Source organism: Choloepus didactylus, chromosome 7, assembly GCF_015220235.1.
Source record: "Choloepus didactylus isolate mChoDid1 chromosome 7, mChoDid1.pri, whole genome shotgun sequence".
Classification (NCBI taxonomy): domain Eukaryota; kingdom Metazoa; phylum Chordata; class Mammalia; order Pilosa; family Megalonychidae; genus Choloepus; species Choloepus didactylus.
The window spans coordinates 42,838,359-42,856,760 of record NC_051313.1 but is presented as its reverse complement, the minus strand read 5'-3'; the positions used below and the strand labels follow the sequence as shown (position 1 = coordinate 42,856,760).

Below are 18,402 nucleotides of genomic sequence, written 5' to 3'. Positions count from 1 at the left end.
TGTGTATCTGCTTCCCACTTTGTAATCCACCCCTCACCCCCGCCATGTAAAATGGAAACTTAACGTCAACCAATCAGAACATTTCCTCACTTGCTTCTGTTTCCCCTATATTGGCTCCTGGAGCTTTTCCACCCCCTCCACAGTGCTCCCTTCTACTTTCTGAATGGGATGCTGCATGATTCATGAATCACTCAATAAAGGTGTAAGATCCTAAATTTAATGAAAAGTTTTTCTTTTAATAGATGCCACAAAGAATGACTATGGTCCACTGAAACTGGGTAGCTAACTGATGAGATTCTCTAATCATTAATTCCATGTGCTGTGGTTTGTCTCTGGCTGAGACTCTTAATTGACAGAGGAGACTATTAGAAGGCGGACCTCTTCAGGTTGTAACAGTTGTGCCTAGAGCAGGAACTGGGGCTGAGTAACTTCAGAAGCAAATTAAAGTGTCCATGGCAATCAGCTGGGTTGGGAGCCTGCTTTGTAGCTGGGCTGCAGAGGGCTCCAGAGGAGGAGTAGCTGGGGCTGCTATGGTGGTCCTCTGTCCTCACAGCTCACATCAGAGTAGGGCAGACTCAGAGCACCCACCGAGAGCTGTTTGATCACCAGCCAAGAAGTCTGAGCATCAGTGGCATTTCTAGTTCATCAAAAGTACATTGGCTATGACTGCGTGGTATGTGAATATATCTCAATAAAATGATGATTAAAAAAAAAAAAAAAAAAAAAGTACATTGGCATGGGCCATCCCTGCCCACACTAACTTTGGACTACAGATCAACTAGTTTAGCACTCAATTTAATTTCCAATTCACTTGGCAAGTCCATAAGGGGTCAAATGTATTAAATAAATGAATAAACTTTCCCTACAAGTTAAATTGTTGTCTTGCTTTGCTATGTAATGAGAGACTGAGTATATAAACAGGTAAGGGCCAAACCATATATAACAACAGAGCTCTGACTGACAACCTCTACAGCAACCAGCCTGGAAAGCCAAACTACAAATAAAGACACCAGTCAGGGAAGCCGATGCACAATCTCTGCAGCAATCAGCACCAAACAGTCAGGACTCAGACAATAATTGCTGGCTTCCCAAGTTTTTGCACCTGCTTCCAACTCAGGATCAATCAGCCAGTACACTCCCCAAACCAACCATGTAAGACTTCCCACTTCTAGTTAGCCCATCTCCAGCTTCCCAGGCTGACAACCTCTGATCAGAACACACCCAAAGCCTTCCCTTTGTTGTTTTACAATGAAGCTTCCCCATTCCCCTGCCCACCTTTGAGTCTCTGCCAAACATAACTGATGGTGGCTGACTCCCCTGCTATAGCAAATTCTGGGTAAATTGCCTCTGTTTGTTTTTATTTGGGTGGTCTTGTTTATTTCCACAGTAGGTCAGCACTAAATGAGTTAATCTGAGCAGTTGTTGAATATGTCATGACGCATTCCAGTAGGTTAGCATAAATAGCTTTGTGATCTCCAAGCACCTTCATCTTTTCTCACCAAAACCAAGTCACTGTGGGGAAAAAGGCAGACAACTACAACCTGTTAACTGCCTGAATTTGAGACATGACTACAGGAATGAACAGCCTTTTAAATGAATGTTCTTCCTTAGTAGGGATGACAGATTTGACCCTCATAATTAGCCCTTCTTTATGCCCATTTGCATGTCATTCACTGTTTACCTGGATAAGAAGCAACTGCCAAACCTAATCACAGACATATACAAATGTGCTTTTCAAACTTTTTTGACTGTTGTTCATAGTAAGAAATATATTTTACATACTGACAGTGTTTTACTGAAAAGTTTCGTGAAAGAATGCTTAACCCTCACTATGTGCAACATACTATATTTTTCTATCTTGTTCTATACACTTCAATGTATTTAATATCAATAATATTAAATACATGCTTTATAAAAGGAATCCTCAGCTACAGTATGGAAGCTTTCTGAAGAAGTGTAGAGATGCTCAGCCTTAAAATACAGGTAAGTTTCTTTGGGACGGTGTGTTCCTGAACATTCTTTGTATTAGGAGGGGAACTTCCTATTTTGAAGAACTCCTCTGGAATATTAGTTCTCATGCTTTAGTTGCATCAGAATCATCTAGAGGGCTTATAAAAATGCATATCACTGGCTCCATCCCAGAGCTTCTGATTCTGTAGATCTGGGACACCCTGATAATTTGCATTTCTAACAAGTTCCCAGGTGATGCTGATGCTGCTGGCCTGGTGACCACACTTTGAGAACCACTGCTCTAGTGACTTGTTTTCATAAAACAAATAATCCTTCTGCATTGTGAATAACCACTTCCTAATTTATCTGTTTTTCCTTTGTTGAGTTTGCTGAAGCAAAGTATATGATACTGCTTGGATGTGTGTGAATGTCATTTGTGTATGTGCATGTGTACTGGGATGTTCAAAGGTAAGGAATTCAGGGATACAGCCAGCTTTCTGGTTCCTTCCTCCTGCCACTCTGGTGCTCTTTTTCAGGGTTATTTAATCATTCGTTTATTTATTTAACACGTATTTGAGACCTCGTACAAGAGTTATGTTAGACTCTGGATTACAGTCAGTCTGGGAATTGATAAGAAAACATTTTCCCTCAGAAAGCTGTAGAAGGAGCTGAGACCACTGTTCTGTTTTTTAAACCATTTAGTTCCTGATGGATAAGGATTAAGTGTCCTTCCAGAAACTGAGGAAGACAACAAAAGCAGGCAAGCACTGCAGATTTTAGATTTACTAATCCCTGGCCTTTGAAAGCAGTATTTCTCAAACCTCTCCTATGAGAAGGAGCCCTTGCGTGCTGGTTAAAATTCTAGCTCCCAGGACCTTGGTGATTCTGGGGCCTGGTAGTTGTATTCTAAATAAGTACCCCAGGTAAGTGTTAAAATCAAAGAAGTATAGGAAACACTGTTTTAAAGTATCTTTGAATAAAACACAAACCCAAGACTTGTATTAACTGAAAGGACAAAGTAGTGAGAATAAGTCAGTGATTCTCGAACTTGGTGGCAGATAAGAATCACTTTGGGACCCTTAAAATTTTTCCAATGCCTATGCCACTCCCCCACACCAGTTGTATCAGAATCTACCCCAGGTGATTCCGACTAGCAGCCAAATTTTTAGAAACAATTCAATCATTTACCTAAGTTAAGCCCTTCTCATGTTTTCAGTATCCTCCCATGTAGCTGCCTCTCATCACCATGACAACCCACATCCTGCTTAAATGCTGGGGGACTAAGAGCTGGGGAAGGGGAGTGAGGTCTCACCAGGTAATCTTGCCAGTTCTTAATATGCTGAGGCCAGCATCCTATTGGCTTTTGAAATCTCTGTACTGGATCACTACCTACTCTACAACTTAGTAGCTTCAGGATTTCTGATCAAAGCTGTGGACCCGTGTTTCTCAAACTTGAAGTGCACACGAATCCCCTGGGGATCTTATTTAAATGAAGGTTCTGATTCAGTAGGTCTGGGGTGAGATTTGTGATTCTGAATTTCTAACAAGTTCCCAGAGATGCCTAAGCTGCTGGTCCGCGAGGTATACTTTGAGTGGTAAAGATGTCGATCCTCCCCCAAATGCAGTGTTAGTAGATAAAAACAGCAGGAGTATACAGACATGGCAAATATGCTGAGATAAAAGGGAATGGTGGGCGGGGAAATTTAGGGGCCGGTTCCGGTCAGCGGCGGCTCCTCCTCAGTCACTCCGCCTCCTTGGTCTCCAAGAGCCCGCCAGGGGGCGCCCTCAGGCAGGAACCTCATCTCAGACCTTGGTGATAACAGATGCCCAGATTACCCGGTCACTTCTGGAGCTGTTCCTGTGCTAACAGTGGGAGGCACACAAAACACCTGAAAGCCAGGGCTGGAGAGGAATGGCAGCGAAAGTGGGAGAAATGATAAATTCGTCTGTTCCCAGCCCCTCTTTGCTGGTGGACCACAGTGGTCCGTCCGTTGACCCCTTTTGGAGAGGCGGCAGCACTGGTACCAGCATCCACAGTAGCCGCAGCAGCCCCACTAACAGTTGGCGTCATCACTTGGTGCAGAGGAGCCTTGTGCTTTTTTTCTTTGGGGTTGTCCTAGCCCTGGTGCTCTACCTGCTGCAGATACAGAGGAATGTCAACCTTTCCCCAGAAGAAACTATTTTCCTCAGTCTGGGTTCCTCCCTATCGTGGGACAGCAGCTTCTGTCGTGGGCTTACTCTGTATTGCCAGCCATCCTGGAGAATCACACAAGTTTAAGAGAGAGAGGGCCAGCCTAATGTGCTGTATAGCAGTTTTTGTTGGCATTAATCATGCCAGTTAAGTGGATTTTGCCAATAACATTCAGCTGTCCTGGACTTTAGCAGCCCTATCTTTGGGCCCTCGGTGAACATTTGATCATTCAAGACGTGGTCTTGGGCTTGGAATTACCATAGAATTTCTAGCTATGATCACTCAGTTTCTTGTTTGTAGTCAGTATACATCCCCCAAATTTCTCTGTATTTATTCTTGGCTCCATGCTTATTTTTCTCAGGAGGTGTAATGGTAGGAAACACAGAATGACAACTGGCTTTGGTAATCCCAAAAAGCCACATAGCGATTGAGTCTTCAAACCCTCTGATTCAGAAGAATAAGCAAGATTTGGGAAGAAAAGCTGTGATGTTGGATTATCTTTTTCCCAAATAACCTATTTAGATTGGGCTGACTGTACAAATGACTTCTGGAAAAAAATACTCACCTGTTTTAGAATAGTGGCATGGAAAGAATAACTACTAACCTTGAAATCTTCCTTTGATTGACTGCATTTGTACCTGTCTGTGCTCTGGAAGCATCTGATCCCAGGCTGTGTATAGAAGCTCAGGCAGGTGGCAATTTCCCAAGTATCAGATTTCATTTATATTATTAAAAACAAGTTGCCATATTTCAAAGGCTTGAACTGAAACTTAATTACCAATTACTGGTTTTGTATCAGTGTCCAAAAGGGATGGGTTGATGGTGCATAACAAAGATGAAGTGTGGTGTAATAGGAATAATATCTATCCAAAAAATATTTTAAAATAGGGATGTTAAAAAACAAAAAAACAAAAGCCAGAGTGAGTGTAGGGAGGTTCTCCTCCATGTCAGGTCATAGCATTGCCATGCTTTAGGAATCAAACTCTCATTTAATCCTGCGGTAGCACACTCAGTGACACACTTACGTAATATAACCAGTATATAAACTATACTTTTTGCTCTACCCATGGAATTTTGTGTAGACAACCTTACTGAAAGCAAAATGCAATGAAAACTCGGCGTTTGAAGTTATGCTATGTTGAAATTTCCACCTGTTTATGAAGTCTTACCCCAAATCCATGATCATCTAAGAGTGAATACGTCTCTGCCATGTATTTCAATCTCAGTTATCCAAAATTATTTGTTGTTTCTTTGGTACGCCAGAATAGAGATTACTATTTTTTTTCCACAGCCCTATACGATTTGCAATCTGTGACTGCCTTGTAAAAAGAAAAGTGCATATGTCACTACATTAACCATTTGGTGTTTCTAAATATTCAATTATATTGGTGAGTAAAATGTACTCTTTAATGGCATAGACCATATTAGACCTAATTTGCAAGTATTGAGTCTTAAACTTCAAGTGCAATATATGTGAAAACCAATCTGAGCCCTGTAGTCTCTGAAATATTTAGTATTTTTTTTAATGTTTGAGTTGTTCAGGAGAGAAATCTGCATTAATTTCAGTGCTGCATGGGGGCAAAATTCAGCAATAATTTCTTTCAGTTGTGAAGTTACTTTATTGTGCCTTCCACTAAACCATAGTCCTTTGAAATACTCATTTTGTGGTTTTAGTATACTCATAATTTTTACTTACAAATTTACTTTTTGTTATATAACTTAAATATTTTTGGTTTGTTTTAAATTCTGTTAGTTTAGGCTTGATTGAAAGGCTTTCCTTTTAAATAGAAGTCCCCAGCCAGGAGAATGGAAATTTAGACTAACTTGCCTATGAGTGTTGATGTAGGAATGTGGTTTTGTTTATGTGATAATCCTTGCTGGGGTTGTTTTGTTTTGTTTTGAGGGCAATATCTTGGAGTAAATTTTAGGTTACTAAAGCTAATTTGTTTTAGGGGGAAAATGGAATCATTCTGAACTTTGGAATGATCCCTTAAACATTTTTTGAAATTGAAAATGAATGATTAGTTATGTGAAATAATTTTCAATGGAGAGGTCAGCATTTTATGAAAAACCAGAAGTTATCAGATGAAAGCAGTAATTGAATCTTTAAACTCTGCTTGGTCATGCACAAACAATTTAAGTATATTTTCCTCTAAAAATGGAAGTAAGTCTATATCTGTTAGAAATAATATAGCCAAAAAATGTGACTTTGAAGAATTTTTTCTGCCTATACTTTATAGCAAGTATATGAACCAAACTGATTTGAGCTTGTAAAAAAATGTAAAATAGTATAAACAAAATTTGCACTATACCAGATTTGAACGTCTAGTGAGATTCACGTTCGTACAGTTTTCAACATTGTGTTCTTTTTGCATTCATTTTTTTACTTTTATTAAAGGTCCAAAACCAAAGAAAAAAAGAAAAAGAAAAAAGGGAATGGTGACTATCCTGGAGGCAAGATGCTATTGAACATGATGCGCAGAATTTGTGGAAACAAAAAGGAAAGAACTGTAGACCAAACTGATAGATTTGAGATAGTCAAAGTTAAACAAAGAGTGTGTGTAAAACAATACTGAAAGATATGGCTAGAGGAGCAGACTGAGGGAAAGCAAGGTAATATAAAGGTTAAGAGCAAGGGCTTCCGAGTCAGATTAAAATCCAAAACCTGGCTCTACCACTTACTACCTATGTCAACCTTAGGCAAATGGATTAATTTCATCTGTAAAATGGAAACAACTTTTTGTACTTTATAAAACTTTGTGCTCAGTAAATAAGTTAACATTTGAAAGGTGCCCAGCCTCTGTCCTGGCAATAGTAAGCCCTGAATAAGTGATTGCTATTATTAGATAAATTTGCCAGGTGTCTAGGCTTCACCAGAGGTAGGTTCACTTGGCCAATCTAAAGTCTCTCCATCTCTTCTGGGCAGGCTGCAGAAGTCCAGCCTTGTGCGGCAGTTCTGCAGATAACTGGGGCATACTCTTGTGTGCTTCTGTCAGACTTGCTTAGTGCTCTCTGCCATAGCTAATTAGCTTACAACCCTGCAGGTTCAGACAGCAGAAGCCAGAGAACCATTGCCTGGCCCTGATCACTATTGTTACCACTGCCTAAAAGCTGGAGCTGGAATGAAGCCTTTGCATCTTGATTGTTGAAATCCATGCTGTTGCTCTTCCAGAAAGAGGAGAATGTACTCTAGCATTACCTAAGTTGTTTTTCTAGAATTTGGTGATGAGAGTATGGTATTGGGGTGGAAGTAGGGGTGGCTAGTGGAGAAGTTCACAGAAAGGATCTTGAGTGCCAAAAGCTTACAGAATCTTCACACAGACATCTTCTCCCCAGAGCTCACAAATCAAGACAGCAGAATTTCTAGGGTCCATGGCCATTCCATCCAGAACAACCCACTACCCACTCCTGATGCTAAAGCCATGTTGCCGATAACACAAACAATTGCTGAGCACTTTACATACATCAGCTTATTTCATCTTCAAACAAACTGTGAAGTACTATAACTGCACCCATTTCCCACAGGTGAAAAATGAGGCTTAGAGAGGTTAAGAAATGTGCCCAGGTAAGCAGCAGAAGTGAGGTTAGGACCCAGGCAGTCTGAGTCCAGGACAGAGAGGGTCATCTCTGTGTGCACTCACTGTCCAGTTCCCTGCACCAGATTCCTCTTACCAATGTGCTTTCCGAGAAACCCAGCTTCCTCCTGGGGCTTTTAGTCAGACATGTCTATATATCTTGTCAACCAAGAAATAGCAAACTAAGCTGCAGGGCAACAAAGGCATTTATTTGGGGTCTTAGAATTGCAATTTGGGGAGCACAGATTCAGGTAGTAACCCAAATTGTGTCTCATCTTGGCGCTTCCAGGGAAGGGTTTTGTTTTCAATTTTTGCTAAAGCTGCCAAAATGCAAGGAATGGGTTGGCTTTTCAATGGAGTTTTATTAGGGTGCAAATTACAGTTCAAAGGCCAAGAAAATGTCCAAATTAAGGCATCAAGAAGAACATACCTTCTCTGAGGAAAGGCTGACGGCATCTGGGGATCCTCTTCATGTGCAAAGGCACATGGCGACATCTGCTGGTCCTTCTCTCCTGGTTCTGGTTTCAATGGCTGTCTCCAAATGTCTCTGAGTGTTTCCCTCTCTGTTCTCTCTTCAAATGTCTCTGCCTTTTATCCTCTCATAAAGGACTCCAGTAAAGGATTCAGACCCGCCTTGAATGGGCTGGGTTACATCTCAATTGCAATAGCCTAACTAAAAGTTCCCACCCAAAATAGGGCTGCACCCACAAGAATGGATTGAAAGAACACTGTATTTTCTGGGGTACATAACAGCTCCAAACCAGCACAGGTTTTTAAAGAAAATGAAGATAACATAAGTTGTTTATGATTGGTAGATATTTGGGGCACTCCAAATGTCCATCAGGTTAGATGGTTTACTGAATTCTTTACCCTTTGGGCTGTTTATGCTGTCTCGATGTCCTTAGGGTTTTGAGATTTTGCATACTTTGGCAATTTATGATATCTGGCTGAGATTTGCTTAAGAGTAACCTTCAGAATGACCTCCCTGACTCCATTTAAAATCTCTTAGCCATAGTAATTCCATTTTCTTTCATTTCTTTTTATAGTCTTAACCCATTGTAAACAGGGTTCAAGTATTTTACCCAAAGCAGAGAGGTCTTTAGCTCTGATGCAAATCAGTGAATGCAAATAGCTACATGGTGAAGAGGTTCTGGCTCCACTCTCCAGGGGTATCCAATGCTCAGCTCAGGATCAGCAAAGTCATCCAGCATGGGATTATGATAATAATGATGGAGCCAGTCTGTAAAGGGCTTTGAAGATCAGATGAGTGAATCTGGACTTTATAGGCAAATGTTATGACTATATCTTTAATATAATGGGCAGGGGGTGGGGAGGACAAAAAAGTACAAAAGGAAGAAAAAATTAATTCCAGGTCCATTTGATCAGGCCATCAGTGCCTGCAGATATGGGCAGCCTCGGGAGCTTCAGGTGTAGAGTCCCATCTCCAGTAAATGAATATAAGAAATAAATGAGCAAGAGGATGTATGAGATGGTTATATTAACTGGAGAATAATATATGCAATGCTGTAGCTGCAGTGACCACCCCACCCGCACCCCCACCTGCAGGTGTTAGATGAAGTGTCCTAAATGGAAATCAGGCAGGGAGAGAGAAGACAGAGGAGAGAGGATTGAAGTACACTCCAGAGTCCTGCCTAGGTTAATGGGTATGAGACTCTTTAAGATAAAGGTAGAGGATGTGGAGTTTCCAACATGATTTGACCACTGTCCTCTTTAAAAACAAAAACAAGCATAACGAGGATCTAGCATTCTGCAGAAACCACTTTGGGAAATGCTGGTGTAGTGTTTTTGGCAAAATGGATGCCACAATGACATTATTAAGAGTGGTTTCAATAGAGTAGTTGGGATAGGGAGAAGCCAGTTTGCAGAGATTGGAAGGGAAAAAAGAGAAGGAGCAAGTGAGAGTACTTTGCCTCTGGACTGCTTCATCAGGAAGAGAAGTAACAGGAAAGAACTGGAAGAAGGTGTGGTGGGGGGAGATTGAGGCAGAACTGATTGCCGTTGTTTTTATTATTTTTTAACATGGAGATTTTTTCATGTTTATATAACTCACTCTCAGCCCCACTGTTTTCTGTCCCTCGGTACACCTGTAGCTGCTCTCCTGGGAAGAACATTGTAGAAATCACCCTTGCCACCCTTCTCTAAAGCTGGGTCCCCTCCTGATCAGCCACGGGGTTCCCAAGCCCACCAAAGGCTGCAAAGGGGTCTAGGTCCTTCTCTGTTTCAGAACAGTGTGACTTCCAGTCCCTAAAGAAGGTTTGAGCAGCAGTTTACTCAAAGGTTCAGGAAAGAAGTCCTGAGCCAAGCTTTACTGGGGATGAGAGTAGGAGGGCCCGTAAGGTAAGGATCCTCAGGCCCCTAAACAGCCACCTTGCCCCAGGTACCACTCACAGACCAAATCCCCACTGCTGGGGCTTCCTGAAATCTTGCACATCTCACAGCCTCTGGCTTTGGTCCTAAGTGATCAGTGAGGGGCCCAAGCTCTGGTCTTGTGGATGAAGGGAAGAATAAATGCCACCATTTTTTTGTAATGAGTCTTACATTTGGGAATGTTGCTAGTCCCCTCTGATCTAGAGCAACTAAAATCAAACACATTCAATCACTTGGGTAGTAATTTCTTTTCAAAACCCATTTGGGTCATCTTAAGAAACCCAGTAACTGCACAGTGCCTCTATCTTGCGAACTAGTGATCTGGTCGTAGTCTGGTAAAAGAACATCTGCCTCTTCCATGTGTTAACTAAAGGAGAGAGAGAGACAGACAGAGACAGAGAGAGAGAAACAGAGAGAGAGAGAGGGAAGGAGAAGAATAGGAAGAAGGAAATTGCCTGTAGGTGAGTGGAATTAAAGATACAGAAAAGGGTATAATTCAAAAATTTATTTATGAACTCTAAACAGTTTTTAATTCTAATAACTAATATAGTTATAAATAAGCTTGACAAGAAAAATTCTTAGCAGAATTTATTGTTCCAATAGAGAAACTGTGACAGAAAACATTTTCTTAAATCTAATCCATTCTGTGGGTATGAACCCATTATAATCTGTACTCTGTACTTCAAGTTAAGGTGTGGCCCACCTCAATCAGGATAGGTCTTAATCTTATTATTGTAGTCCTTTATCAGGGGAATGAAATTCAAACAGAGAAAGCAAGAAAACCACGGAAGCAAGAAGCTCCAATTCAGCAGAACCCAAAAGACAATCAAGAGGCCAGAAGAGGCCGCCATGTGCTTTGCTGTGTGACAAGCTAAGAACCAAAGATCACCAAAAGCCAGCCCCAGAATGCCACAGTCTTTGGGAAGAAAGCCTCACCTTGATGATGTCTTAATTTGGACTTTTTCCCAGCCTCAAACCTTTAGCCAATAAATTACCATTGTTTAGCCAGACCCATTTCATGGTATTTTCTTAAGCAACCTAGGAATCTAAAATAGAAACACAAGTACAAAACTTTAAAATAATGCTCCTTAAAAAACATGGGTACTAGTTTTGAACATGCTAATTTTGTGACCTTGGGCAAGTCACTTTACATTGTATTTTAAAGTTGTGTGTTTGTTCTTGACTACACAATGGTATGATATTGCACACCTTATCTCTGTCACAGGGATGCCATGAAGGTCAAATCAGATCGTTTTAAAAAATATAATTACTTACCTTTGTATAGCATTTTGTCATTCACAAAGCATTTCCACATATGTAATTCCATTTGCCTGAAAGAGCTTTGAAAATTTATAAAGTACCATAAAAGGAAAACACCTAGGTTTGAAACCAGCTCCATTTTCCTCTCTACCTGGATTTTGTAATCAGTAAAATGGGGATAATAGTAGTATCTACCTCATAGGTTGTTAAGAGGATTAAGTAGTATGCAGCATATGAACTCTCAGCTCAGTGCCTGGCATAAGGTAAACACCAAACAGAATTCCCTTTGTTCAGATCTCTGTGCAAATGTGACCTCCTAAAGGCCTTTCCAAGAGTCCCTATGTAACACAGTACTTGATCTCCCCTATCTCTCCCTGGTCCCTTACCCTGCTTTATTTTTCTGAGTAGCACATCTTTACCCATCTTACTGAATTCTTTACTTACTGTCTGTTTCCCCATTAGAATAGGATCTCCATGAAGACAGAGATTTTTTTTTTTGTCTGTCTTAGTTACCTCTGTATCCCAACATGTAGACTTTAGTAGATGCTCAATGAATATTTATTGAAAGAATAAATGATTGAAGCTAGCTGTTATAATTGTTATTGTTGTCATCATCTAAGGTCCCTTCTTCACTTTGCTTGTTCTGGCATAAGAACAACTCTGCTTCAGGAGTGATCCCCCCACCACTTTTTTAACCATAATTTTATTAACATGTAATTCACATACCATAAAATTCAACCTTTTAAGGTATACAATTCAGTAGTGTTTAGTACATTCAGAGTTGTGTAACCATCACTACTATCTAATTTCAGAACATTTTCATGACCCAAAAAATAAATCTGTACTCAGTAGCAATCACCACCCCCCTCCCCCCTCTCCCCCCCACTTCCTGCAGTCTCTGGCAACCCCTAATCTACTTTCTGCCTCTATAGATTTGCCTATTCTGGGCATTTCATATAAATAGTCATAATTTGGTCTTTTGTGACAAGCTTCTTTCACTTAGCATAATGTCTTTGGGGTTTATCCATGTTCTAGCATGTATCAATCCTTCATTCCTTTTTATGGATGAATAACATCCCATTATATTACATATACCATATTTTGTTTCTCTATTCCTCAATTTATGGGCATTGGGTTGTTTCCATTTCTTGCTTATTATGAATAATGCTCCTGTGAACATTTGTGTACAGGTTTTTGTGTGAATATGTTTTCAGTTCTCTTGGGTATATACCTAGAAATGGAATTGCTGGGTCTTGGGGTAACTCTATGTTTAACTTTTTGAGAAACTGCCAAACTGTTTTCCAAAGCAGCTGCACCATTTTACATTCCCATTGGCAGTGTCTAAATGTTCCTATTTTTCCATCTCCTCCTCAACACTTGTTTTTGTCTGTCTTTTTTTATTTGAGCCATCCTAGTGGGTGTATGGTGGTTATAATTTGCATTTCCCTGATGACTAGTGATATTGACTGTGTTTTTGTGTGCTTATTGGCCATTTGTATGTCTTCTTGAAGAAATCCTTTGCCTATTTTTAAAATTGGGTTACCTGTCTTTTTGTTGTTGGGTTGTCAAAGTACTTCATATATTTGGGATATAAGTCCCTTCTCAGATACTGATCTGCAATTATTTTCTCCCATGCTATGGGTTGCCATTTTCACTTTTTTTGATGGTGTCCTTTGTAGCCCAAGGGTTTATAATTTTGATGAAGTCCAATCTATTTTGAAATCACATTGGCAATTTCTTTTTTCTAAGACCTGAGACAATGATTGGTCTTTGTCCTATTTCCCGAAGAGCTAGCAAGGATTCATTCTTCCCAAGAATCAGAGCACCAGCTCTGCAAAATTCAATCCTCCTCTTCCTCATGGTCTGTGCCTTTTGCATGTACTGTTCCTCACTTGTCATTTCAACCCTCCCACCATCTTCTCTGCCATTAGATTCTCATTGTCCTCCAAGACTTGGCTCAAACATTTCCTCCTTCTCTTTGGGCATTCCCAGCCCTCCTCCCCGGTGGCCGGACCTCGGCCTCATTCCTCACCACTGGTGATATGCAGCTCTGTCTTTCCTCCTGGACTATGAGCCATCGAGGGCAGGAAGTTTGTCTTATTGTCTCTGTTATTGGAGAGTGGAGTCTGACAGGCTTGCATTTGAATTTCAGCAGCATGATGAGCTATATGAATTTGGGCAATGTAAGGTGTTTTGAGCTGTGGTTGTTTTGTTTTTTGTTTTCTGTTTTTTATTTTTATGTTTTTGAATTCAGTTTTATTGAAATATATTCACATACCATACAGTCATCCGTGGTATACAATCAACTGTTCACAGCACCATCATATAGTTTTGCATTCATCACCCCAATCTATTTTTTGAACATTTTCCTTATACCAGAAAAAGCAAGAATAAGAATAAAAAATAAAAGTAAAAAAGAACATCCAAATCATCCCCTCTCTACTCTATTTTTCACCCAGTTTTTGTCCCCATTTTTCTACTCATCCACCCATACAGTGATTAAAGGGAGTATGATCCATAAGGCTTTCACAATCACACTGTCACCCAATTTAAACTACATTGTTATACAATCGTCTTCAAGAGTCAAGGCTACTGGGTTGCAGTTTGACAGTTTCAGGTATTTAATTCTAGCTATTCCAATGCATTAAACCCTAAAAAGGGTTATCTTTTTTGCATAAGAATGCCCACCAGAGTGACCTCTCAACTCCATTTGTAGTCTCTCAACCTCTGAAACTTTATTTTGTTTCATTTCACATCCCCCTTTTGGTCAAGAAGATGTTCTCATTCCCACAATGTCGGGTCCAGATTCATCCTTGGGAGTCATATCCTGCATTGCCAGGAGATTTACACCCCTGGGAGTAAGATCCCATGTAGAGGGGAGGGCAGTGAGTTCACCTGCAAAATTATCTTAGCTAGAGAGAGAGGGCCACATTTGAGCAACAAAGAAGCACTCAGGAGGAGACTCTCAGTACAATCACAAGCAGGTTTAGCCCCTCCTTTGCAGTAATGAGCTTCATAAGGGCAAGTCCCAAGATAGAGGGCTCAGTAAACCAAACCGCCAGTCCTCAGTTTTTGTGAGAACATCAGCAACAATCCAGGTGAGGAGGCCCAACACCTCCACATCTTCCCCCAGCTCCTCAGGGGGGGCCTGCATATATTTATTTTCTGCCCAAATTACTTTGGGATGTGTCGCTATTTCACACTAACCTATGCAAACCTACCAGGTCTCACTTCCTATTCAAAGTTCCATGTAATTATGTTATTTGAACAAGCTGTATGCCTTAAATTGTTTAGGAAATATAGATCTTGCACCAACTAAATATCTCTTCCCTTGGTCTCACATGGAAGTTGAAGTTTTAAAACACAGTATCGTCCTTTATGTGGTCGTTTTTTAAAAAAATGGAAATAATTTCTAAGCAGAGGTTGTCAAAGGATTAGGGATGCAGTATTAAATTTATCTATTTATACTATCTATATAGACAGTATAGATAGATAGATGCTGCCAGAGAGTATTTGGCTCATTTTAAGTTCTCATGAATGTCAGGTTTTTTTTTTTAATTTTCTAATTCTAACTACAATAATGAATGCTCTGGAGCAAAGAGAATGACTAGAAGCCTGTCATACCTGTGTGAGCACCTCAACTACCCTCCTCTTAAAGTTTCCCCGGAACAGTACTTCTTGAGCTATATAGCCATCTTTGGGCATCTGACGAAAGCAATGAACCATTCCCCCAGGAAATGTATATTACTCAACAGTTTGTGTATGCTTTTAGGGGATCCTGAAGCCTCCTGGCACTCACATGGTCCCAAGAACCTTTTATAGATACTGTATTAGTTAGGGTTCTCTAGGGAAACAGAATCAATGAGAGGTGTCTATGACTACAAAATTTATAAAAGTGACTCATGCAACAGTGGGTATGCACGAGTCCAAATTCTGTAAAGCAGTCAGCAAACTGTCAACTCCAAGGAAGATGTTCGATGAACTCCTCAGGAAACGAACCGACAACTTCGATGAACTCCTCAGGAAATGCTTTGCTGGGCAGCCGAAGAAGAAATGAAGGTCCTCTGTCTGTCTCACTTATAAGTCTTCAACTGATTAATTGGATTAAATCCAGCCAATTACATTCTCTCATTGTGGAAGACACACCCTTTGGTGAGTCATCAGTCACAGCTGCAGTCAACTGACTGATTATTTAATAAACCAGCCTGTTGGTTTATTAACCAGCCACAAACATCCTTGCAGCAATTGTTAGGCCAGTGTTTGCTTGATCAGACAGCTGGGTACTATCACCTGGCCAAGCTGACACATGAATCTAACCATCACAGATGCCCATAGCCAGTGCTGCCCACTTAGTACTCTTAAAAATGAGTAGCTCTTGTTTTTATTTAAGTATCTGTTTGTTCATTTTATTTATGTATTCCCCTTTATCCCCATTTCTTATTGTCATTCCCCTTCATTCCCTTAGTAACCATTCTAATGTAATTAGGTGTATTTTTTTATATGTGTTTTTTAAAAATGTGTATTCTTTTAGCTAGCATTTAAAAAATTATATATATATATATAACATGAGCAGCTGGTCCTGCCGAGTAGCAGTACAACCATCTTCCCAGTAAACAACCACACAAAGCATTTTCTGAGGGGCATGTTCTCCAGGAGCTTTGGCATGACTCTCTTATATCATCACAGGCATGAAAAATAACATTCTCTCTGGGGTTGCAAGAACTACTCAAACAGGAAAAATCAGGTTGCTGCAGTTTTCCTGGGAATTTTTATTTTCTGTATAGGGGTCCACCAGCAGATGGCAATCAAAGAATACCAAACCTGAGCTGATCCTATTTGAGATTTTGGTAAATAGCTTTAAGAATAATAAGATTATAAGTTTAAGATAAGCACACAACTGCATTATACCCCTTGAATACCAGTTCTTCACAGAGCCACGATCTCTTACGTTCCAAACAAACACAAATCTTCCAGCAGGGCCTAAAATAAATGTCTAGCCTCAGAAATTGCACTAGAGAAAAATTCCTGGCTTCTTTAGGCAACCAAATGGAAATTTTAGTTACTCTATATGAAAACGAATTGGCAAAGTTTGTTGTTTTTATTTAGACATTGTATTTCCTTTAGATTTTCTGCTTACATTGTGAGTCAGGGTAAATGTTCCTTTGTATGTAAAAAATCAACACTGGTGCAAATGCTTTTCCTACAGTAGAAAACATACAGTTGTGGCACAATCGAGCTGCAAAATTACAGGAAAGGGAAAGAATTTATATTGCTCAAAACAGTTCAGAGTATGTGCAGGGAAGTTGGGAGGGGGAGTTCATAACAAATAGAGGATTTTACAACTGGTTTTACAAAAATTAGAATTTCTTCTTTCCTTCTTTTTGACATTTGCTTTGGGAAATGCACTAGTAAGTAGATTCTCAATAAAATCAAGCACTATCAATAATGTGACTAATAAGCATGTAGGGTAATAGAAGACTTTGTCCTTGTTGGTGAATTCTGGTGTTTATGCCTTCCATTTGCTAAATTGCCATGAGTCCACAGAGTGAGTTGCAGTGTGATAGAACTTACATAAAATTAATATTGCCAATTTTTTTGTTAGCTTGAGACAAAGAGAATTTCAGTTTATAGTTTATAATTCAGGCATATTTGATGGTAAAACACAACTCACTTTATACCTGGCTAATGGGTACTATAGAAAATGATTAACCTGGGTGTTTTTGTTTTTTTTTTTTTAAGTTTTATTGGGATATATTCACATATACTAGTCATCCATAGTATACAATCAGTTATTCATAGTATCATCATATAGTTGTGCATTCATCACCAGAATCAATTTTTGAACATTTTCCTTACTCCAAAAAATAAAAAAGTAAAAAAGAACACCTAAAACATTTCATACCCACATCCCACCATATTTTTCATTTAGTTTTTGCCCCATTTTTCTACTCTTCCGTCCATATACTGGATAAAGGTGGCGTGAGCCTCCAGGTTTTCACAATTACACATTCACACCATGTAAGCTACATAATTATGCAATCACCTTCAAGAAACAAGGCTACTGGGTTGCAGTTCAACAGTTTCAGGTGTTTCCTTGCTATTCTAATACACTAAAAACTAAAAAGGGATATCTATATAGTACATAAGAATGCCCTCCACAGTGTCCTCTTGATTCCATTTGAAATTTGTCAGCCACTGAAACTTTATTTTTCTAATTTCACTTCCCCTATTGGTCAAGAAGATTTTCTTAATCCCATGATGCTGGGACAAGGCTCATTCCTGGGAGTCAAATCCCATGTTGCCAAGGAGATTTCCACCCCTGGAGTCATGTCCCACATTGTGGTGAGGGCAGTGAGTTCACGTGCCATGTGGACTTAGAGAGACAGCCACATCTGAGCAACAAAGAGGTTTTCTAGGGGAGACTCTTAGGCACAATTATAAATAGGCTTAGCCTCTGCTTTGCAGTAACAAGCTTCATAAGGGCAAGCCCCAAGGTCGAGGGCTTATTCTACTAAATTGTTAGTCCTCAATGTTTTTGAAAATATCAGTAATAACCCAGGGGGGGAAGTCCAGCATTTCTGAATTTTTCCCCAGTTCCTTGGGGGCTCTCCAAATATGTTTTTATTCTCTGCTGAAATTATTTGGGGATGTATTGGGATTTCACACTAACCTGTATAAACCTACCAGATCTCACTTCCCATTCAAAGTTTCTTGTAATTATGGTGTTTGAATAAACTTGACCATACAAGTTAAATTATTTAGTGTGCTGCAGAAAATATAGATCCTGCACCAAATAAACGTCTCTTCCCTTGGTCTCACACAGAAGTTGAAGTTTTAAAACACAGTCAGTATGATCCTATACCCTTTGGCCTGATTTGCCTTAGCTCTAATCATATCCGTTTCATTCATATCTCTAATTAAAGTCTGAAGTCTTCAGCTTAACAGTTGCTGTATGAGGTGATACTGTCATTCATAGCTGCTGAGCTCTAGCTCTGATTTCAGGTGTCACACAGATACCCAAAATTAACCTGGGTGTTT

At 39.9% G+C, this 18,402-nt stretch overlaps 1 pseudogene; it reads left to right on the top strand.

Moving 5' to 3' along the window:
- Positions 1–3,773: 3,773 nt before the first annotated feature.
- Positions 3,774–4,572, top strand: LOC119540249 (annotated as a pseudogene).
- Positions 4,573–18,402: the final 13,830 nt, after the last annotated feature.